This window comes from Hyperolius riggenbachi, chromosome 5 (assembly GCF_040937935.1).
Source record: "Hyperolius riggenbachi isolate aHypRig1 chromosome 5, aHypRig1.pri, whole genome shotgun sequence".
NCBI classification, from domain to species: Eukaryota; Metazoa; Chordata; class Amphibia; order Anura; family Hyperoliidae; genus Hyperolius; species Hyperolius riggenbachi.
In genome coordinates this window covers 114,396,949-114,422,404 of record NC_090650.1, presented here as the reverse complement: position 1 = coordinate 114,422,404, position 25,456 = coordinate 114,396,949, and the positions used below count along the sequence as shown (strand labels likewise).

The window sequence follows — 25,456 nt, the reverse complement described above, 5'->3', positions numbered from 1 at the left end:
ACATCACACACCATACAATTCTTGATAAAGTTGGTCTGAAATTTCCAACATGTCCAATCTCCAAAACTCGAAAAAATGAAATTATTGATTTTTTGGGACAACCGATCAAAGTTATCGAATTGGTGAAAAATTGGATCTTTTAATTGTATGGTATGTGGCCACCTTAATACTAATCGCCACCCACCTACTCCTAACACTAACAACCCCCTATCTATGCCTTACACTAACCACCCCCTATCTATGCCTAACGCTAATCCTCCCCTATCTACTCCTAACACTAACCACCCCCTATCTACTCCTAACACTAACCACCCCCTATCTATGCCTAACGCTAACCCTTCCCTATCTACACTAACCATCCCCTATCTACTCCTAACACTAACCATCCCCTATCTATTCCTAACACTAACCACCGCCTATCTATGCCTAACACTAACCACCCCCTATCTATGCCTAACGCTAACCATCCCCTATCTATGCCTGACACTAACCATCCCCTATCTACTCCTAACACTTACCATCCCCTATCTACTCCTAACACTAACCACCCCCTATCTATGCCTAACGCTAACCCTCCCCTATCTACACTAACCATCCCCTATCTACTCCTAACACTAACCATCCCCTATCTATTCCTAACACTAACCACCGCCTATCTATGCCTAACGCTAACCCTCCCCTATCTACACTAACCATCCCCTATCTACTCCTAACACTAACCATCCCCTATCTATTCCTAACACTAACCACCGCCTATCTATGCCTAACACTAACCCTCCCCTATCTATGCCTAACACTAACCACCCCCTATCTACTCCTAACACTAACCACCCCCTATCTATGCCTAACACTAACCACCCCCTATCTATGCTTAACGCTAACCCTCCCCTATCTATGCCTAACACTAACCATCCTCTATCTACTAACAGTAACCCTCCCCTATCTTTATGTAACACTAATGGGCACTGGAACATGCACTCCTGTAAAAAGCTGGTAATAGTGGCTGAAACAATAAATTTGGGTGCTAGGGAGCCAGATAAACATAGCAGACACTGGGGCTAGCTGCTACAAAAGCTGGGTCTATAAATGGTGATTAATATAGCCGCAATCACCAGCTTTTTACTTTTTTGTCTACCGACAGTATATTTTCAATAGTCACTTAAAATGTGTGAACACACCTTCAATATGTTGAAGTTCCCACGATGAGAGAACAAGCTCACACAGATGCGTCTCTTGCCTACAGCCTAGTGTTGGATCCTGTTATTATGGGGAGGAGCGGAGGGGTGATGATGCGGGGGGATGGGGGGAATCATCATAGACCACTCCAAGTGTGAAAATCAATAAGTTAATAGATGTTCATTATTTTTGTTCATGGTGGTTTGAAGATGATTAAGTTTATTTCAAAGTTATTTTATGTCTGTAGGAATCGGTATTATGATAATTTCTGTATTTACATGGCAACGGTTTTAGGATTGTTGAGTGTCGTGTTTGCCAACTGGCTGCACTCCAATGGTCTCTTTGTCCCTAGTCTCCTACAGAGCCTGTGTAATATCAATCCTATGATATCATTATTTCCATAGGCCCATCCTATGAATAAATGAGATACAAATGAAAGGAAATGCTGAGGCTTCAAAGGTGTTGCCTATAAAGTTGTATTGTTGTTTTCTCAGATCATTGTCACAAATTGTGAACAAATATAATAAACTGAATTATAAGCAGTGTTTCTCAGGTTCAGATCTTACTAACAGAATATTGCTTCATTTTCACGTTCATAGTTTTGTACTGGAATTCAAAAACTTAAAGGGGTTCTGTGGATGTTAAACAAAATAACAAACTGACACTTACCAGGGGCTTCTAACAGCCCCCTGTAGCTGTCATGTCTTGCGGCGTCCACCTATGATTATCCATCTAATTATTCGTCTAATGCGGCTGTGTGGCTGCACGTGTGATCGCTCCCACTCGCGTCTCCGGGAGCTTACTGTGCAGGCGCAGAACGAGAAAACCTTGTACTGTACCTGCGCAGTAAGCTCCTGGAGACACGAGCGTGAGCACGCACTATTCGTCTTGTTAGCCAAATAATTGACTGGTGCCGGCGGTAGGGAATGGAGGATCGTAGTAGAACTGCGCAGAACATGAGAGCTACGGGGGCCGATAGAAACCCCAGGTAAATGTCAGTTTGTTTGTTTCTTAACATGCCACAGAACCCTTTAAGGCAGAGTAGAATTGCGCGTAAATTAGATTCTCCTAATCACTATTCCCCGTCCCAATCATACCAACTCTAAGGGAGAAGTAATTTGGGGTCCGGTGATCGCTGGCACCCGAATTACACTGCTGCACGGCCATAGACATGATAACGGTAAGTCTATGTGGGTGCCTGGGGAATAGCGCGCGCCAAAATGATCTGCTTCATAGAATCGCAGGGCAAATTATGGCACATTGACGACACAGTAACCAAGCAGCTCGGGGTGACCCAAAATCACAAGGAAAGTAGAGAGGACTAAAAGAGACTGAAAAGCCCTCCTACTAAAAAGCAATGCTTAGTGTGATTTGCCTTCTTAAAACATATGACATTTACAATAATTCAGCTTTAAAGAGACTCTGTATAAAAAAACAACATCCCTCTCCTGGGGGGTACTTACCTCGGGAGGGGGAAGCCTCAGGGTCCCAATGAGGCTTCCCCCATCCCTGTAGCTGCAGGGAGTCCAGCACTGGCTCACCTGAAGCCTCTCGTAATCCTCCCCCGACAAGCCTGACAAGCAGAGATTTATTTACCTCTCCGGGATCCAGCGCAGCTGCAGTAGCGACTCATCCTTCGGGTAAGGAGGAAATCCGCTCTACTGCGCAGGCGCAAAAGGACTCGCGCCTGTGCAGTACAGTGGATTGATCAAGTTCGTCTATTTCTCCCTTACCCAAACGAAAAGCCGCTAGTACACCTACACTGGATCTCGGAGAGGTAAATATTTACATCTCCACACTTCAGGGGACCCGGGCAGGCTAACGGAGCAACGGAGGAGGACAGGGGAAGCCTTGTTACGATCCAGAGGCGTCCCCCTCCCGAGGTAAGTATCTCACAGAGGGGTATTTTTTTATTACAGGATTTCTTTAAGTGAACATCTGTGGAATGTCCTTTCAAGTGACCGGTCAACAACTGATAAAGCTGGAAGAATTATTTTGTTTGCATTCAAGAGCACATAGATAAATAACATGATTGGTACTTCATGAGTGAGAGGTTTGACTTGTGCGTTGCTTTGAATTCACCTCCACTGTCAACACATTCAAGCAGGCCTTTAAAGACCCATCTGTTCATCATGGCCCACCCGCCATGGTCATAGCTTCAACGCCCTCCCTTAGACATTCACTCCAATCTCCCCGCCCTTTATGTGTCGCCCTCCCCCTTCCTTAGGTGTCACTTTCCCCACCCCCTATGTGTCCCTCTCCCCCACCCCATAGATTATAAGCCTATTCGTCAGGGCCCTCTTCCCCATGTACTCTTCTCCACCATCATGGAATCAGTGACCATTCTGCTATATGTATCCCCTACATTGCAAACTGTGCACCATTGCTTATTGTTACATCACAGTTTGGTGTACTATTGTTTGATGCTTAATGTCGCTGTGTAACATTGTTTATTGTAGTTGTAATGTCTATTTATTGAACGGCACTGCATAATAAGTTAGCGCTTTATAAATAATGTTTAATAATAATAATAATGTACCTTGAGGACCTGTTTATACTACACATATTTTTTTTTCTAAATATGCACGAATATTGCTATCAGGGCTGTGGAGTCAGAGTCGGAGCAATTTAGAGTACCAGGAGTTGGAGTCAGTGGTTTCATAAACTGAGGAGTTGGAGTCGGGAGTTGGAGTCAGGTGATTTTTGTACCAAAAACACAGCCCTGGTAAGTATCAGACTAAGGAGTCGGAGTCGAGGAGTCAGAGCCATTTTGGGTACCTGGAGTTAGAGTTGGAGTCGGATGATTTTTGTGCCGACTCCACAGCCCTGGTTGTATACATTTTTCCATAGTAGACTCATGTTAAAAGAAAATAAACGTATGAGATAAATGATTGTACATATACCGTGGTACATAGAAGGCTCTTGGAGTCCCTGATTTTTATTTTCATTATAGGGCTGAAAAGTAAATATTTACTTAAGTTTGATATTATTTTCCTTAACTACCTTTTAGCACTTTTTGCGGGGAATTGTAAAAATCTTGAAAACGCATTTCATTTCAAACTGTCACCTGAAGCAGGTGGAATAAGAGCCTGTTTAAACTAAGAGCCCGTTTCCACGGCGAATCCACAGAGTTTCCCCACAGGCAAATCACGTGGGGAAACTCTGCCATAGGGTACAATGGCGCCACCGTAGCCGCAGACTCGGAAGTGCCACTGCGTGTCTCGCAGATGCGTACGACTTAAGTGGAAACGGGCCCCAAAGTGAAAAACGCTGCATTTACCGGAATGCAGTTAAATGCAAAAACAGACAGTAAATGCATCCGATGTGATCAATTGGATACGTTTACACTACCAAATGTAAAGCAAATGCTCAATGCAATTGGCGGACCGCACATGCAAAGTCCCAACCTGCTGCATTTCTCCGCAGCCAGACCGCAAATATGAATTGGTTGCAATGGAGAACGGACAATGTCTGTTTCCACTAGGCTCCCCGTTGCACTAAAAATGCATACCTGTCCTATGGAAATTCAGCCGCTGTCCCCCTTTGTCCTGTCCCAGAGACCAAGAGGCACAGGGTTTCCTATTGGTTTGCAAAATAACCAATAGCAATCCTCCTGAAACAGAGAACATTTCATTGGTTCATGTGGACCAGTGAGAATCCTTCCTGTTGCTAGGTAGGATCCACATTTTTTTTTTCTTTTACAAAACAACAGGAAATCCTTTATAATTCCTTGTATCCAGGCGAGCGGCGACAAGCGGGGACTGTTCAGACGACAAGAAAAAAGTGGGAAGTGCCAGTGGACGGTTGAGCGGACAGGTGGCAACGCAAATTCAGTGGACAGTGTGAACGATGCCAGCGCATCCGCTCAACCATTTACCATGCATTTGCGGTGTAGTGTGAATCCAGCCTAAGAGTCAAAACACTTGATCTGTATACTCATTCTTGCTCAGTGATTCAGAAAGTATAAAAAAGACACAGGATGAGCACAATAGCTGTTTACAAATAATGGTCAGAAATGGTATTTATACTCATGTCAGTTTAGGTTTCCTTTAAAGGGACTCTGAGCACCTCTTATGAGCATGCCTTTAAGCCAGACGACTTCCAACAAAGTCGTGCTATGACCCCTCTAGAGGAGCCTCTTGCAATGGCCATGCGTGTCACTTCCTCTTCCTGCTTCATTCAGTGATGCACTTCTCTAACAGAGAAGACAGGGGTGACCCAGAAGTTATAACATAGCCAAGATGGCAGCCACAATTTTTAAATTAAAATCGAACGAAAACTATTTGGTCTAGAACGGCAATTCAGGCATCTAATGAAAGAGGAGAGCACAAGCTACAGAAAGGTATGCATCTTTGAGTACTTACAGTACTGGTTGGAGTCTTGAAGGCATGCCCATGAGAGATGCTCAGAGTCCCTTTAAGAGGCATATTTGTAGTGGTGGTGATCAAGTAATTGCCACATTTATAAATTTGACATGAGCTTAAATGATTGCTACTTTTAAAAGTGTTTTCCAGTTTCCTGTGACTGCCATATTGCAGATAATTATCAGCAGTAACTGACAATTGCTATATTTAGCAGCAATTTGTGTCATTACATTTCATAGATTGTCCAGTGGCATTTGCCATTTTTAAAGTGCAAAACACTACCAGCTTCATTTGAGCAGAGTGGAAAGCAACATATTTTTTCAAACACCCTTTTACCAATTTGGTGCAGATTGCCACGTTAAAAAGTGGTGGTCTGTGGGTGCAATTTAAGTCAGTGGAGGTCCCTTTTTGTGAAGGATATGCTCCCCACTTCACTTTAAAGTAAACCTGAACTGAGTATTAACCACTTCCATACCACCGGTTTTTTCCATTTCAAGACCAGAGCAATTTTCACAAAGCACTTCTCCCATTCATTCACCAATAACTGTATGACTACTTATCACAGTGAAACGATCTTTATATTGTTTTTTGCGGGACAAACTAGGCTTTCTGGCAGTACTTCTTGCTAAGAATTATTTTATTATATATGCATGTTACATGGAAGAAGAAGAAAAAAATTGTAATAATTCATCATTTCTCAGCTTTCAGCCATTGTAATTTAAAAATAAAATGTGTTATTGTAGATAAAACAGACACATTTTATTTGCCCATTTGTCCTGGTTATTAAAACATTTAAACTGTGTCCCTAGTACAATGTATGGTGATAATATTTCATTTGGAAATAAAGGTGTATTTTCCAGTTTAGTGTTTTTTTATACTATAGAAATATTTATAAGCTTTTATTTACAAAAGCAACAGTAATATACCCTCATAACATACATATTTAAAAAGTCCCTAAGGTATCTATTTATGTAGGTTTTTTTTAATGTTCTAATTTTTTTTTTTTTACAAGTTTTATTTTGGTAACTATGGGGTAGGGGTGGAAGGGGTTAAAAATAATAAATATTTAATAAAAGTTTGCATGTAAAAGTGTCTTATAGTGTATGCGGGTGTATTTGGCTGTATTTTATTTTTTGCCCACAAGATGGTACTACACTTCACTGTCTGCTGTTTACAGCAGATAGGAACGAAAATGTTTGTAACAGTTTCCTTGGGGTTATGAATGAGAGATGCATCTCTCCCATTCATAACAACACAGTGATCGGGGCAGAGAATGAATTGATTCTCATGCCCTGATCACAGAAGAACAGGGATGCGGCGATGGCAAACAGAAACGGCGTAGGAAACGCGATTTGTGGCTGTAAATAAACAGTGCGTATATATACGCCTCTGATCTGCTAGTGATAAACACAGGGGCGTATATATACGTACCAAAAATCCGGAACTGGTTAAAAGCCAAAATAAACATACACACGTCATACCTCCCGTGTAGTTTACTCATCAATCTCTTTCTCCTCTTCCGCGTCCTGTGTGTCCACTGCAGTGCAGTCAATGGAATTCTCCATCTTTCATTTAAAAAATGGTGATGACCCTGTAACAGCTTCCTGGTCAGCACACTGTTAAACTATACTATCACTAACTTGAGCCGTAGGGAAACATGGACATTACTTTGCATATCCGTTGTCCTTTCAGTTATAGCTGATATACTGTATTTCAGTTCTGATAAAATCTTGTCGGAACTGGAAGGAATCATTGTTAGAAAAAATTGGTTTCTGAGAGGAACTGATGGCAAGGTAAGTATGTAGTAATCATTTGCAGGTACATCATGTGTTTATTTTAAATCGTTTTACTAGGTTCAGTTTTCCTTTAGGTGACCGGACCTGATTTAAGGTAATTAGAGTAGGGGATCAAATCATTGGCTGCAACTATAAAAAATCAAACCAACCCTTAATAATTATGAAGATGTGGCAGTCTGTTAGTGCCTTAATGTTGGGATAGTCTACATAATATTTTCCATCTCAAAAACCAGCAGTATTAGGTTCTTCTCCAGCAATCCATGATATGAGCAAAAGGATGCCTCTTGTAAATGTATGTGTACTTGCTGGTGAGCTATTCTTATTCAACATGCACAGGTCTGGCCATACATAGCTACTTGGTGGGGTTTATGAGATCTGACCATCTCCTTGCAACTGACATATACTGCAGTGGTTTACTGGCCAAATGGGGAGAATTCGTTTTTTCATAGAGGACAGAAGATAATTGAATGGCCGGATTTACAAGCTTTTTATCATGCTAGTAAATCTTCGTGGCTGATGCTGCATTCTACTGGATATTGCTTGTTCCATGGAGATTGTAATATTCTGAAGTGAATGACTGACAGTAACCACTGTCACCCTAATGTAGAGTAAGCTTAGGAGGATTTGATTTTCTGTTCTGTTGCAAATGCAAGGGAATATAATTTTATAAAAGTTTGCATTAAGACTGCTGTATAATATTAAGATAATGAAGGAATGATGGTCAGTACTGTATGTGTACTTTATTTGTATGGTGCACAGAACAGTCACTTGCATTATTACACGCATGAACAAAGCTCAAAGAACTGACGCATACCAGAGCAGGTGGGTGCTGGGTGCCGGGTACTAGAACCATGATGGTTATTTCACACTGGGCACTTCTTCAGGGGCTATGATCAATGATCAGTCATAGCCTCTGAAGAAGTGTACAGTGTGAAACAGCCATCAGGCTTCTAGCACCCGGCGTCCAACAACTCGCTGTGGTATGTGTCAATTCCTTGAACTTTATTCAGGTGTGTAATAATGGATTGACTGTTCTGTGCACCATATGAATAGAGTTCACATTCAGTTTAAATCCTATTTTATTTGTTTGCTTGGATAACCTCCACTTCATTATTTGTTTAGAGCATGCTGTGTCTTTGCTGAGCAGTTGTCTCTGGAGCTAGCCTCTTATACCCTACAGTTATACCTTAGTAACAACTGTGTTTCTACTTTTGTGCACTTTTATTATATTAAGATGGTGGTCACTCCATGGGGAGGCAGACCTTTAGCTCTGGCATGGAACCACTTACACTTAAGGGCCCTGGGCAGAGTGTGTTAATGACATCATAGCTGTTTGGATTAATTTGCTCAGCGGTAATTTAGAGCGAATCCTGTTTTGGTTAAATGGGTCAGCTTGACACCATTAGGCAACAAAGCACTGACTAACCGCTAGTTTCCCTAAAGCCAGTGAGGTAGATCAGTACAGCTCTCTGTTAGTCCAGTAGAATGCATACAGTGTTGTATTTGTATGAGCGCTCAGAGCAGCGATCGTGAGAACCTCATCTGCAAAGTCTGGCAGACTGGAGGAGAGCCAGCCACGAGGAACAGAGCTGGAAAGACTGAACGTGGCTATTCATTTCCACACTCATTTTAGTCTTCACTTCTGTATTTAATATAACGTAGAAAGCAGCCGGAATTCAAATGTGTCCATTTCCCTAAATCAGGCAAATATTTCACATCTGTACCAATCTGGACCTCAGGCTTTCTGTACTGTATATATTAGCAATGGCTTAGTATCTGGCACAGGAGATGGAAAAATTATTTGAAACGGAGCGTAAATGACTTGAAGGTAAAGCTGGTAATAATGTAAATAGCAGGGCTGTGGATGAAAAATTATCTCACTGATATGTGACAATCAGACCTCCACTTTTCCTCACAGACATCCCCAATCCACTTTTCCTCACAGATATCCCCAATCCACTTCTCCTCACAAACATCCCCAATCCACTTCTCCTCGCAGACATCCTCAATCCACTTCTCGCAGACATCTCCAATCCGCTTCTCCTCACAGACTTCTCCAATCCACTTCTTCTCACAGACATGCTCAATCCACTTCTCCTCACAGATATCCCCAATCCACTTCTCCTCACAGACAGCCTCAATCCACTTCTCCTCACAAACATCCCCAATTCACTTCTCCTCTCAGACATCCTCAGTCCACTTCTCGTATACATCTTCAATCCGCTTCTCCTCACAGACTTCTCCAATCCACTTCTTCTCAAAGACATCCCCAATCCACTTCTCCTGACAGACATCCTTGATCCACTTTGCCTCACAGATATCCTCAATCCACTTCTCCTCACAGACATTCCCAATCCACTTCTCCTCACAGTCATCCACAACTGGTGGGCACCTACACTGGGTAGAAAATCTATGGTAGCTAGAAATCTTCATTAATACCATCTAGGAAAGATGTAAAAAAAAATCTCACCTCGTAAATATATATATATATATATATATATATATATATATATATATATATATATATCACCCTTTTCCTTTAGCTGTACCCCAGTAAACTTAGTTTGAATCAACCCAGTAAATTTATTCCTAGAGGATATTTTAAGGAGTGGTTTAATTAGAAGAGAGAGTGAGTCAAGTGGACATTACGGGGGATATTTAAGTAAATACATTTTTTTTCAAGAAATAGGTCATTTGTTTACATAAAAGATTACACTAGACTACATACCTACGAAGCTATTGTCGTGTTCTTTTGCTGTATGGTTGAAGGGGGGGGGGGGGGCAATAGAGCGGCGCATGAGAAGCATCATGCACTGGGCGGAGTAAGGCAGGCTGATCGCTGGCCGAGGCAGCGGGGGCCGATGTACTTACTTTTATTCAAAAACATATCAATACCATTCCAAAAAATCAACAGTCATTACACACACATTGATCTATTTAGTAACCATTGCTTTAGTACAAGAAGGGATATCATATATGAGGCATTTCTTTACCAGGGGATGTACATATATGCAATCGTACTCCAAACATACCATAGATGAGGGAAACTGCCTTGGTTTTCTTTCTTCTTTTTTTTTATTTTTTTTTTGTACTAAAGTAGCTGGAAAGAAATGGATGAATATACATGTGAACATTATTGATGTTTTGTAAAGAAAAGTATTGATATTCATTGTTCATTCAATGACTTCAATATACCCTAGACCTGATTCTCTCTTCTAATTATGCTAAATCTCGGGTGTGGGAGAGCTTATAACAATTATTTGATAACATTACTGCAAATGGTGTATTTCATATGAGCAAAAAAGAACCATTTGTATATATCAATGAAGTTATCTACGCGTTGCATCGCATACAGTGAAGCAGAAAGTCAATGTAAAGCATGTTACTGTTGACCTGCACATTTTGTGGTAACACACTGCATGCAATGTGTTATGACTCTGTACGCTATTATAATGCAGTGTGCGTCGCATAGGTGGTGCATTGCAGTGCAGCAAGTCATGTTACAAAGTGGTTGTTTTGCTGTACCGAAACCCACCACTGAGAATTTAGCCTTAAAGGGAATCTGAAGTGAAAATAAACTTATGAGTGTAACGGTTGGGTGTAGCAACTCAGATGTCTGATTATATGGTGATCTGCAGAATCACCAATAATGCAGACGCTATACCTGATTATGTGGTGATCTGCAGAATCACCAATAATACTAGTATAGCTTCAAGGATGCTATGAGTGTAGTGCTTGGTGCAACCGTAATTTTAATAGTTTTGCAAGACCTTACCAGAGGGGCTGGTAAGGTACTCTCAGTACACAAACCTTCCCAGAGGGGCTGGAGAAGGCATTAACAGAGAGAATACAGAAAATAGTAATGCTGGTCTATGCCAGGGGAGCTGGCGTGAGACCAATGATAACTCAGACAAATAACAGACCTTTTCCAGAGGGGCTGGAAAGGTCTGAGAGAGAGGATACAGAAAATAGGCTGACTAGTCCTTACCAGAGGGCTGGCAAGGAACTAGTTAGACAGGGACTGACAAGTTAAAGTAAATCTTCCCAAAGGAGATGGAAAGGTACACAAGTGACTTGGATAGTTTTGGCTAAACCTCCCCAGAGGGACTGGGAAGGCACTATCAGTCACTAGGCAACTTCTCACCAGTGGATCTGGTGGGTAAACATACCTCACCAGTGGCAAGGGCCCACTGGTGAGTAGAATGGTCAGACAGGCTAGGTTCGGCAACAGAGAGCAGTATCAGTACAGAAATCAGGAGGCAGAAGAGTAATCGGTAATCAGGCAAGAGGTTCAGCAACGTTAGGCAGATGGGTAAAAGTACACAGTCAGCAAGCTAGAGCAAAGTCAAGGAATAGCCAGAGTCAAACACAGGAGATCAATAATACAATCAATAAGCTAGCTATAGATAGATGTATATCGCAAACACTGCATATACATCTATCATCAGCAGGAACCTCACTAGGTCTGAGCGCTAACACGTAAGTATTCACGACAGCAGACAAGGAGCGAATGGCCAACGAAGGCTTATGAGAAAGAAGGAGACTCTCAGCCACTCCCACCTCGTATTTCCTCCAATCCGAGCGGCTAGAGTCATCCCTGACGTCAGCCGACCGGCAGGTCAGCTGTCGCGCCTTCTGCTAGCATAAAGGTCCTGTCTCCGTGCGCACCCGCGTGAGACAGACCCCCCGTGAGCCGCAGACAAAACCGTTCCTGGCGTACTAGACGCCGACGGAACAGAGGACACCTGAGAGCCAGGGAGGGAGGCGGCTGCAGGCACCCGTTGCGTGTCCGCAGCCGCTGATTCCCAGATTGTTACAATGAGATAATGATTTGCTTGTGTAGTACAGCTAAGAAATAAAACGTTAGTAGCAAATAAAAGAAAAGAGCAGTGCTATTTTCTGAAGCATTTATCTCACCCTGCCACTCATTGTTTCTTGTTTGTTTAAGATTTTTCTGCCAGGAAGTTTAAATGGTCATTAGCTGTACTCTGTTTCATCATTTAAAATACATAGTGGAATTTGTAAACTGCAAATATTAGAGAATGATGCAGTGTTATAGAAAAACAGCTAAATAACTGAAAATAAAAATATTAGACTCTTTTCATTGCTACTAATGTTCTATTAATTCTCTGTACTAAACATGCAGTTCATTATATCAAAAGGTTTTTTTTCTCTTCAGTGTCACTTTAAAGGTTCTCCGCTTTTATTTTTTTTTCAATAGACCTCTAAAAATGTTTTTTTTTTACATTGACTAATTTTATATATCTCCAGCATATCTGCTAAACATTTGTCTTTTCAATCCTACAGTTCTAGAATACACGTTCCAGCTCAGACAAGTTAAACATTGGACAACTTCCTTGGTGGTCACATGGTACAGGGATCCCATCTCAGGAATATTGACATGAAGATCTAGTAAGTGCCTATTTATAGCTGAAAATGTTGTATGCTGGCGATGCGACACAGGAGGCTTGTACCAATGCTCCATTCTATTATTTAGCAGTAAAATCACTAGCAAAACACTTTGCAATGTTACACTGCAGAGAGCTGTAAACAGTGTGTGCTAATGGAAGTGTGCATTTGAAGTGAGCCACCACTGTAAACATTTATTTTCTGAAATACTTTACTGAGTAAGATTGTCCCGCAGAACACTGTATACATGGCCTTGATGTGTTTGTTACATTTTACAGTTAAGAAATGGTAAATTACTGCTCTTCAATGAATAAGACATCAAGAATTCCAAACAATCAATGGCGTAACAAAAGGGGCCGCAGCCCCTGGATCCGTGGGGGGCCTGTTTTGGGGAGCAAGTGGGGGTCACAGCATGAGGGGAGAGTATAGCCACCTATATTGGCAGGGAGGGGGGCCACTCCCCCCCACTCACTTTGGGCTCTCCCCTCAGCGCTCCCCCTCCAGCATCAATCATTGGCAGCAGTGGCGGGCAGGAACACATACCTCCACGCGTTCCACGCGTCAGAGGTTCTGCTCTCAGAGTGTCTGACGCTACTTCCTGTTTATTAAGAAGTAGTGTGCAGCACTTTGAAATCCCCCAAAATGGACCTGTGCGGGCCCGGGGGGGGGGGGGGGAGTGGGGGCGTGATTTCTAGTTACGTCCCTGCAAATAATATTAGCAGGTTATAAAAAGTGACAATAACATTAAAAAAGTGAGATTTTCTGGAATTTTTTCTGGAATTTCCAGGAACAAATTTCCAGAACCTAGAATAGTCTCCAGATGTTTTGATCAGCTGGTATTTGTGCTCTATATAACCTTCACTTCATTATGTGGTGTGGAAATACGTCATGTCATAGCATGACTAACCTCTATTAAGATTTGACTGCATCCCTCTAAGCGGCCCATTAACCCTTTGGGGACCGGCCGCCTAACCCCTCTTATGGACCAGGCGAATTAGCCAGGTGTCCCCCCTGTAGCCCACAGCCTTTACTCACCTCCCAGACTCCAGTGATGAGCTGCTGTGGACCCCTCCGCTCCAGCCGGCATCTCTGCTCATACTGCCGCTCAGTCAGAGAGAGAGCGGGGATGCCGGCCAGAGCAGTGGGGAGATGCCGATCGTTGGTGGAATGGCAGGGAGGTGAGTGGATCCTCTTCTTCCCCCCCCACCGCCGCAGCTCTGTTAGTGATCACTATGATCCGCCGGCGATCATAGTGATCACGTGATCAGAAGCCATACGCGATGGCTTCTGATCACTGAGGGGAGATGTCAGCTGTCATATGACAGCTTAATCTCCCCCCGGATGCGCACGATTGCGTCGAGAGCGATAATGACGGGCGGCGTAGATCCTACGGCACATCAAGCTAGATCAGCCACTAGTGCGGCATAGCATCTAATAGAGGCAATCCTTAAAAGGTTAAGGTACAATTTTTAGTGAAGCAAATTTTTGGAAGCCTCCTACATTCTTCTTGTGAATTAGCTACCCCTGTTGGGAGGTTAGATATATTATGATCTCATGGTAGACAGCAGATGCTGGAGGTGCCAGAAAGATGGGTCCTCTCTCGGTCCCCATTCCAGCGCTGGCTCCCCGGTAGCAGTATTCAATCAATTTGATCAAATACTGCTCTAATCCCCTGCTGCAGGAGAGTTTGGAAATCTTTGAGAGCCCAGGTGCTCCCACTCTATTGCACACTCGTGTGTGCACAGTATGAAGCCGCCTGTCTTCGGGAGGACTCCAATCTCGAAGACTTCCGAAGTCCCCCGCAGTGGTGCATTCAAACAGGACAGCCAGTGCTCAAAGGAGGGGACTGGGAGAAGAGCAGAAAGGCTCTATAGGACCCAGAGCCTTCCCTCTCTTTAGGTAAGTATCTTGCTGTTTTGTTTTTTGAATTATTGATTCCAAATGACTAAAAAACATACAGACGTGGTCTGATTAGACATCTTATAAATGCGGCCAGAATTCTCATAGGAAGACACTGGAAAACAATACAGGTGCCCACAATTAAAGAATGGGGGCTAGAGATAGCAAGTATATAGAGCATGGAGGAATTAACAGATATATTGTAAAAAGTTTTGAATCAGGACGATACGATTTATTGGCTTTAGTGTAAGCTTTCAGTTATTCAGCCTTCACCAGACCCCAATCCTGTTACCCTTATATTTTTTTTTAATTTAACCAATAAATGGTATCATCCTGATTTAAAACTTCTTGCTTTTAAAAATGACTAACATGGTACAATACTTTACAAATATAATGCACGATAGTGTACACAGGACTACGTAGATATGGGGAAGGTGGTTGGAATTCCTTAAAAAAAAGGAATATAAGTGAGGGACAACATAATCTTGTGTATTGGGTATCTTGAGGGGATCCTCCTGAGGGTGCCACATATCCTCTCTGCACGGAAAATCTTTCTTTTGTCTTTTTTTCTGTTTTTTTGGGGGGGGATTTTGTATTACCCCTCTTCTTTTTCACACCCATGGAACATTCTAGTAGATGAGGAAAATATGGGTTGGGCAGACCGACTTGGGAAGTAGACGATATCTGCAGAGTCTAAAATTATTTGGTTTAGGTCAAATTAGAGGAGGGTTACTTCGAACCCAGGTTGTCAACATCCCAGGGGAATAATTTTAAATGAAGATAATATGTAATTATCCCTGTGTGGGAACAGATGTTAATTGTATATAATGCTATGTGAAAGGGGGTGGGGGGAGATGAAAGTTGCTATGCGATTTGAAATTGTATATCTGGAGATATGTCTACCTTCTCTCACTGTTACTAATTGTGGGATTTTTTTTAGGCTAATATATGTCTTCCCTACTTTCTCTGTTACTGATTAGGTGATTGTGTGCATGCTAATAATTAAAATAAGATTGTTTTAAAAAAAAAATATTATGATTGAACCATAAGGTTTAAACTTTTGAAGCCATTACCAAACCATGGCTGAGTGGGGATGGTACTTCCCCACATGTGATCATAAATGTTGCTCAATTAACCCTTTAGCAGCCAATTTATTTAGAGGGTTGCAAGTGCTCCAATCCAATTTATTTTAGTACTTTTTTTTATTTCTTACTTGTTATATTTCCTTGCTCTTAATTAGTGCTGCTGTAATTTATGGCCACTTGTCACTAGGGGGCAGTGTGAGAGAACAATAGAGGACTTCTGCTTTCAGTTTTGATATTTTTTGCTAGCAGAGAGGGAGATCAACACAGTCCAAGAATTTACAGCACGAGTTCTGCCAAATGAGGTTAAAAGCAGGGCACTTAACTCAAACGAGATAACTCTATTGTAGCTGCTAATGGTATCCAGCATTTAACACCTATTCAATGAATCCTCTTCTCCTATAAATTTCTCTATAAACCCTTGTAAGTATTTGCACTTTTTCTCTCTGACATGCTAGTGCTTGTATATTTATTGACAACTGTTCACTGCTGTACAACCCAATATCTATGTGTGGCTGATCTATTGTATTGACAGTTAGATCTTACTTGTGGTTGCAGTTCCGGGCGTCTATGTAGTCAAGTACACAATACATTTGAGGATATTTTTCTGGATTATTGTTTCGCTTGGAGGACATTCTTAGATGTTTCTGTCTTTAATATACAGCATGTTAATTTTGATTTTGTTCCCACCTGCTCTTTGGTTTTTAAATGGCTTTATCTTACTTTTGGTAAGCAATAAAGATTAATAGATTATTGTGAGATAGCAGTGCAGGGTCTTATATTACTCCAATATGGATGTCTTTCTCTCTGTTTTTGTACCAGCATAGATGTCTTTTTCTTTGTTTTTGCGTAAAAAAATGTAAACTATATTTATAAAGCAATGATCAGTATGGTAGCCACTTTAAAGATTACCAAGTCACTTGTTTTGAAAGGCCACCATCGTCAATGGAGAACAGTGCCCCTTTTGCAACCCTGTTCATCACTTTTGCCTTTAATTACCCCTTTAAATGTGTACATAATATGAATCGGTGTAGGCCCTTTCTGGTGGCTGTTTGCCAATTCCAATCTGTACAAGGGAATGGAGTTGGAGGCAGCTTTTGGATGTAATTCTGGCAGCCAAAGTACTGATTGCCACTGTACAAAATCACATCACCACATCACTTCTTTGATGTGTGGAGATTTTAAAGCATTCCTGCAGTGATTAAAAAAAAACATACATTCTTACCTCTGGGTATGTGCGAGTACAGTTTGCATATTTACAATAGAGGGAAATGCATGTGGAGAAAATGCTGAGCGCTGCCCTCTACTGGGTATGCCCAGACCGTGCTTACACATGCCCAGTGCGGCTGTGCTCGTAGAAGGCAGGGCTTGCCACCACAAGATAAAGAGGGATCCAATGTTGGAATGGTGGCATGTAGAAGGATGCAAGAAATTCCTGTACTATCCAGAGGCTTCCCACTAATGAGGTATCTATCTTTATTTTCTTTTATATCACTTTAGGGTGGCTGGAAATAGAAAGCTCAGCTACAGAGTGGTTTTGTGTCAGGATACAAGTAGATATTGGCAGGTCTGGCCGAGTACAATTCTTGTACATCCCTCTTAATGGCTGCAGGACGTTTTTATAAGTCAAACAGTGCTGCTGCCGCTGTGCGCATGCACGTGCGCGCTCCCGTGCATGCACGTGTATTCCCGTGCACGTGAGATTAGTGAGAAAGAAAAGAAAAAATACACCTTTATTTCCAAATAATATATTGTCATCGTACTTTGTACTAGGGACATAATTAAAATCTTGTGATAACCAAGACAAATAGGCAGATAAAATGTGTGGGTTTTATGTACAGTAGCAGTGTTTATATCAAAACTATAGGGGACGAAATTGGATAAATAGTGTATTTTTTCATTTTTTCATTTTTTCCTTGTTTTTTTTCCTTTAAAATGCATAGAAAATAAAGTAATTACTGAAAAAAAAATATCAACCCCAAAAAGCCTAATTGGTGGTGAAAAAAACAAGATATAGAACATTTCATTGTGATGAGTAGTGATTAAGTTATTGGCAAATGAAAAGGATGAGCACTGAAAAGTGAAAATTGCTCTTGTCCATTAGGGTAAATACCGCTTTGGGTTGAAAATCTGAAGCCTCCAGAAAACACTGTTTTTATTTAAAAATGCTGTTAAGCAGGAATGCCCCCTCTGAAACGCTGCATCCCCCCGACTGAACACTCAATTAATCCCCCCAAAACCCCAGGGCAAAAATCCTTGACTTTCCAGGATGTGGATTTTGCTGCCCAGGGAGGCAGAGCTTTGGGCTGTAGCTCTGCCTCCAGTACAGTCAATCAACGCTGATCCCTGCCCCTTCAGTGAAAGAAGTCTGAGAGGGGTGGGGAGAGGCGGCGCAGATTGACGAAGTAGAGGCAGAGATATTGCTCAAAGCTCTGCCTCTACAAGGAAGCGATCCCCTAATCTTCCCCAGGGATTTTTTTTTTCGGGGGGGGGGGGGGGGGGCTAATTGAGATTTCAGCTGCAGGGATGCGGCGTTTCAGAGGAGGCATTCATGCTTAGCAACAAAAACAGTTTTTTCTGGAGGCTTCAGACTCTCTTTAAGTGCTTCAGAAATCAAGACTGTATTCAACCCAGTGGGTCGAAGAGCTCAGAGAAGCTCTTTTGCATAGATAATAACTGAAGTTTTTTAACTATTCCTGTACTGGAAAACAACATGAGACTTTTTTTTTTCTTTGCTAATGTTCTATTTCTTAGCTGTACTTCACATACAATTCATTATCGCATACATTTATTTTCACTTCAGGTTTGCCTTAATTTAATTTCTCTGCACTTAGAAGTGTATTGTGTGTAGTTGCTTTATAGTTGTTAGTACTATCCTCCCTTCTATAATTGGAGCCACTAAGCACTTCATTGGTGCTGATCTACCTGCAAATACTGATATGCTTGGTGATAAAGTATGACATGAATTAGCTGCCAGCTTAATCTACATGAACTTTGTTCTCCCATTCATGGAGTAGATAAATAATAGATAAGTTAATATCTACAAGCAATGCATTGCTTTATTAGCAAGTAAATCTGATACAAGTAATTAAACAGCCATAAACGTATCTTTTGAACTGGAGATATTATCTGTCAGAGAGGACTATTTAGCAATAATTACTGTATATATCGGCGTGATTAATAATCCAATTTAGCCTGATTTGAGCTGTTATTGCTATTGTAATAATAGCATGTATTGGTGTTTTGTCATGAAGCCAAGAGCAAAAACTTATTGTACCGGTCTCAATTCATGTATCTATTTTATTATAATTCATCGGTGATACCCTTCTTCAAAAGACTGTTCCAGAATGCCTTTGATGTATACAAAGAACAGAACCATATAATAACCATAATTCATCTTGATTGCCTTTTTTACACATTTCACTTTGTACTTGTTTACTAAATACATTTAACAGATGAACAAAGTATAAAATAATTGTTGCAAGTGTTATATAAACAGAAATCAGTCACATTAATGTGTCTAAAATGAAAGCTGGCACCCCCTGCAGCATCTGCTAGTGAGTATTGCAAACGTACAGGGTGGGCCATTTATATGGATACATCTTAATAAAATAGGAATTGTTGGTGATATTAACTTCCTGTTTGTGGCACATTAGTATATGTGATGGGGGAAACTTTTCAAGATGGGTGGTGACCATGGCGGACATTTTGAATTCAACTTTTCTTTTTTCAATAGGAAGAGGGTCACGTGACACATCAAACTTATTGGGAATTTCACAAAAAAAACAATGGTGTGCTTGGTTTTAACGTAAATTTATTCTTTCATGAGTTATATACAAGTTTCTGACCACTTATTAAATGTGTTCAATGTGCTACCCATTGTGTTGGATTGTCAATGCAACCCTCTTCTCCCACTCTTCACACACTGATAGCAACACCGCAGGAGAAATGCTAGCACAGGCTTCCAGTATCCGTAGTTTCAGGTGCTGCACATCTCGTATATTCACAGCATAGACAATTGCCTTCAGATGACCCCAAAGATAAAAGTCTAAGGGGATGCGATCGGGAGACCTTGGGGGCCATTCAACTGGCCCACGACGACCAATCCACTTTCCAGAAAACTGTTCATCACCAACCATTCCCATTTTATTAAGGTGTATCCATATAAATGGCCCACCCTGTATTTTTTGTTAACACAATGTAGCTGATTCAAAAAGCTTTTCTGTAAAAAATGTTCATCTTACGTATTATCTCACACTTTATATCTCCTCAAATGACTAAACTCATGATTTATCTCTCCTTATCTAATTTAACTTATGATTAACCTCTCCTTATCTAACTTTACTCATGATTTATCTCTCCCTATCTAATTTAACTCATGATTTATCCCTCCTTATCTAACTTAACTCTTGGTTTATCTCTCCTTATTTGATTTAACTCATCTCTCCTTGGGGCTGATTCACAAAGCTTATCTGTTGAATTATGCTTTACCTCATGATTTACCTCTCCTTATCAGTTTATCTAATAAATCAGTTAAGGTGAAAAATAAGTAAACTTTGTGAATCAACCTCAGAATGTCTTATCTCTGCTTTCCTTGGTTATGGTCACATGCTTATGCCTATGGAAAATAAAATATTAAGATATAAAATATGTTATTGTTTTATTTAAAGTTTAGAACCGCAAATGATTGTTAAATATTAGGAGATATTGGTAATAAATGGTGCACGAGTATTGGGGTCTTTGTGATATTGTAATTGCCTCTAGGGGACATGGTATGCACCATTTAAAATGTCCAGAATGAGTCACTGCCTGAGAGAGTTGGTTCTTAGTTGGATGCAAGGTCCGTAGTGCATGACAGGGGTTTGGGTACCAATATTTTTTTTCACCGGCAGTATCTTCAGTTCTTAAAGGATACCTTAGCCCTTTTCAAAATGTAAAAACGGAGGGCGCAGGCATGTGTAGGAGTCTATCTTCAGGCCCACCGATTCCCCCTCCCCCATTCTTCTTCGTCCCTCTCTGTTATGGTCCTCTTTAAGCTACTTCCGGATTGGGATTGGGTCAGTGAGCACCGTGTAGGTGCTGCCCGCTGATGTGCGTCCTTGATTCTTTGGCCGGGGAGTGCTCTGCTCATGCGCAGTATGTCACAACTACGTATTGTGCATGTGCAGAGCGCTCCGGGACGCGAGATCAAGAGCGCATCGTCGGGCAGCGCCTGCGCAGTACTCACCGACCCTCCCAACCCAGAAGTAGCTTCAGGGGGACATTAGACCATAACGGAGGGGAACAGGGGGAGCGGTGGGCATGAGGAGAGCCTCCAACACATGCCTGCTCCCGCCCCCATTTTTAAATGTTGAAACAGGCTAAGCTAAGCTAAGTCACTTAGCGCAGTGCAAAATTAATATTAATGCTAGTTAAGCTTGATTTTAGATTTACTGCAAGGCCTAGAGTGAGTGTTAGTATATGGTTTAACCTTATCTTTAGACCACTACATTTTAAAACCTAAACCTTCTTACTGAAACTACCAATAGTGATGGGCTCACGAGTAGATAACTAGCCAAATTCGTGATTCTAATGAGACTTAATAGCCTTAGGTGTGCGGCTGGGAGAGAGGGGGTTAATTACCCAGACGTCCTGCACTTCTATGCGTACCACACGCTCACACGCGTCTAATGGGACGTGTTTTACGACTCGATACCGTGCACTTCCTCTTTCGGCCGGAAGAAGAAAGTGTGCGGAATTGAGTTGTGGAATGCGTCCGATTGGACGCGTGCGAGCGTGTGATACGCATAGAAGCACAGGACATCTGGGTAATTAACCCCCTCTCTCCCAGCCGCACACCTGAGGCTATTAAGCCTCATTAGAATCATTAATTTTTGGCTGGTTATGTACTCGTGAGCCCATCACAAACTACCAACACAGTTTTCCCTGTGTCAGAAAATAGGACACACCTCTTAGCTACGTTCATCTTTCATGTGCCTTGTTCATTAGCCAAAGCAAACTGATACTGCTATCAGAAAATCTAAATATGGATACAAATTAAACCTGTCTTGTAGAACAAGCATTTCTTTATTGTCTTTTAAGCTACTATATTTAAAGCCGTAGAGGCCATATAATTATTGCTGGAGGTTTGGAGGTCTATGGGAGCCAGCTTGGTCTCCTAATAAACACCCATATAACTGTGTGTATATTGTACTAACCTGTTAAGTTTCGATTATTTTGAACAACAAAGCCATTTTACATTTTGCTTGAGGAAAAACCAATAATTAGTAAGTGTTAGAAAGCCACACACCCATATTGGGTACAGCCTGTTTTATTCCACCAAAACCTTTTGATGTTCTTTGTAATAATATTATACTGCCTAACCCATGTCATATGTATCTGCTTATTTGGGCTTTTCAGCATATTGCAGCAAAGTACGCGCCTGTGTAGTTGCCCACTCAAAGCATAAAATGAAAAGTATGTACCGGTATGCACAGTATTAAATATTATCTGTTATAGTATCTTTACGTGTTGCTTATTTTTATTTATATAGAAGAACTGAAATGTATTCAACCAGTGTTACTTACCAGGGTGCCATGTACATGTCTAGACCAGAGCACTGCATTGAGTTTGTATGTTCTCTCCATGTCTGCAGATGTTTCCTCCGAACCTGCAAGTTTCTCCCTACATCTCAAAACATACAGATAAGTTAATTTAATAGAGACGCCAGACTATATTAGGGATTAGATTGGGAGCCCCTCTGAATCAAATTAGTGACGTGGTTATATACCCTGAAAAGCACAGCAGAAGATTTCAGCATTGTATAAATAAAAATAAAGTAATGCCTAGATGTCACTCTTGTGAACATCGGTTGAAGCAAACCTGACAGTGGACTTTGCTGTGAGGAATACATGCTGACTGCTGGAGTTGGTCACCTGACCTGCTGAGCATCCACAGGAAATGCTGAGTTGTGAAGGTATAAGAACTTCCTCTCTGAGTCTGGTTAGATATTTTAATAAATGTAATGATAGACGAGCTACTCATTTATAGGTATCAGTGCCTTGGTTGCTTAGGAAAGTATATTTTGTACACTGCAGAACTTTATTTACTTTGATGAAGAAAGTGTTACATGTACTTTGAATATTTGTTTGTAACTATGTTTTTTTTTACTTAAAACACGTTTAATTAAACTTATAGGTTCCTTATCCTCCCACTAGACTAGTAATATATATCCAAGTTTATAAAAATCCACATCAATGCCTTCATTTTGTAGTAAGCACATAGATGCTTCAGTGAGTCTCAAGCCCCGTACTCGCGTTAGATGAAACTTGGCCAAACGGCGGCAAACGACCATCTTTGCCAAAAATTGTACAGCAATCCACTGGACGCATCGAGTCAGATGATTGCTGGCTGAGAGCATTGTTCTCCTTATTCACCCCGCCCACTGTGTGACTTCACTTGTACAGGTAGTCCCCGGTTAACAAACGAGATAGGGACTGTAGGTTCGTTCTTAACCGGAATATGTTCTTAAGTCGAAACACAGTGCCATCTCAGCCCCCTGCACCCCTCTGTGCCTCCAGTTTCCCCCTATGTGTCACCTCTGTCCTCTGTATCTGCTTATACTTTTTCTTTGAATTTTTTTAAAATCGATTTTCTCAAAAACTACAAGTCCAATTGGGATTTTTTTTTGGTTTGTTCCCACAGAATCTACACCGTTCATATCAGCGGGTCATTCGTAAGTTGGGGACTACCTAGATATATATATATATATATATGTATATGTATTAGCTGATGCCAATTTAATCACTTTTAAAGTACCTGGTATTGTATGGGCTCCTATCACTAAAGACTTTATGCTAAACCAATTTCTTATGAAAAATTTGACATTTGGGCACGTCTGTTTCTAAGTTGATCAGTTGGTATATTTCGGTCCCTAGTTTAACACTGATTTAAGTGTAATGTTGGGTCAACAATTTGTGTTTATGTTATTACTGATAACACGTGACTTGTAGGTTTGATTTTAAATAATTCACTCCACTGCTTCAAACATGCTGTAGATATAAGCCTTTCATGTAAGCCATATGAATGAGTGTGGGGATACCTTTCTTAAAGTTCAGAGGGTGGCCCAATGTGGTGACATCATAGCCTGCACATGTATATAAGGGATATGTCTGTGACTTGACCTGAAGAACTTAACAGCTAAGGCTGGGTTCACATTTGCATTAGCAGTCAGGATTTTCCAGACCGGATCCGGAACGTATACTGTACAAACGGAACGCGGACCGGATCCGGACCGGATACGGACTCCGGACACTTTTCCAACTTGCTCTATTTTTCACGTACGTCGGATCCGGCCGCCGCACCCGGACCGGATCCTGACTGCACCATCCGCACAGCTGAACCAATGAGAAACGGAAAGGAGGCAACACACTGGCTATAAAAAATCTGGATGTTCTACCCACTTCCCATGCGTTTTCATTGGCCCAGCGTTTGAGGAGTGGAGCAGCAGTGACTTGTGGCTGGAGATATTTGGCAGCATGTCGGACGAAGAGGTGAGGCTCTACACACCTGAGGACCTGATTCTACAGGTGAAGCAGCTACCTGCCTGGTGCACCCACCATCTCCGGTGAGGAGCACGCCTTCTTCCCACATAGTATAGGTAAAAATCAAAAAAGAGACAATTCCCAGGTAAAATGAGTACAAAAACACTGGATCCATGGTCCAAACTGCAGTCTCTATTTCCAAGGATGGTCTCCACACGTCAGGCTGTCTCCAACAATGACCCCAGGGCTTCTGCAGACCTCCCAGACCCCAAGAATTTATATAGTCTGTATCTCTTTAAAAACGGATCCGGATATCAACCTGATCACCTACTGATGAAAACCGGATGCGCACGAAAACACAAGTGTGAACGGGGCCTAAGCCAAAAAGAGCAGTCTACAGTCTGACAGGAACACTGCTCTAGCAGATCCAGCCCTACATTCTGTACTTTGTTCTAAAAAAAATTGCAGTAATTCTGAGTGTCTGACTGTTGTTTTTCTAACATACATTAAAACCCCATTTGACAAGTAAAGTTACATTTTCACTTGAAGTTCAACCTTAAAGAGAAACTTCAACCTAGAATTGAACTTTATCCCAATCAGTAGCTGATACCCCCTTTTACATGAGAAATATAATGCTTTTCACAAATAGACCATCAGGGGGCGCGGTATGACTGATTTTGTGCTGAAACCTCTCCCACAAGAAGCTCTGAGTAGCGCGGTACTTTTGGCAGTTTGTTACAATGTAACAAGGCTCACAGACAGGAAATATAGCTGCTTACAGCTGTCTCTAACAGCCAAAACAGCTAGGAGCAGCTACATAACCTGCCCACAGTAAAAATGTCACCATGTAATAAATGTCACAATGTAAATCGGGGAGAGGAAATATTTTACAATGAGCAAACACTGACTAAATCATTTATACATAATTATGGTAAAAAATGAAGCACTTTTTTTACTACATTATTTTCACTGGAGTTCCTCTTTAAAGGCCCATACACACAGTATACAAATGTCTCTCATAACAGGGGACAGAGGAATGTTTCTGCAATAATTGCTCCATGAGTTTGCAGCGCGCGACAAAGACTGTCTGCCGACAAGCCCTAGCATGAGAGTTCAAACTGTCTGATCACTCACAACTTTTGTAGTGCAAACCGTCTCACGATTTAGAGTTGTTGTGTTGTGTTTACGAATGTCTTAAAGATGGACAG

General features: G+C 41.5%; 1 protein-coding gene across 5 annotated transcripts in view; it reads left to right on the top strand.

Annotated features, from left to right (window-relative positions):
* Nucleotides 1-25,456, top strand: part of THRB (thyroid hormone receptor beta) — a 479,584-nt gene that overhangs the window by 134,757 nt on the left and 319,371 nt on the right. For 4 of the 5 annotated variants that reach the window (XM_068236158.1, XM_068236162.1, XM_068236155.1 and 1 more), the window contains one exon: nt 12,644-12,748. The gene's annotated coding sequence lies outside the window, so the exon portion shown is untranslated. Of the gene's footprint in view, nt 1-7,797; nt 7,945-12,643; nt 12,749-25,456 lie in introns of those variants that run through there. The other variant, XM_068236156.1, reaches the window with a different exon arrangement.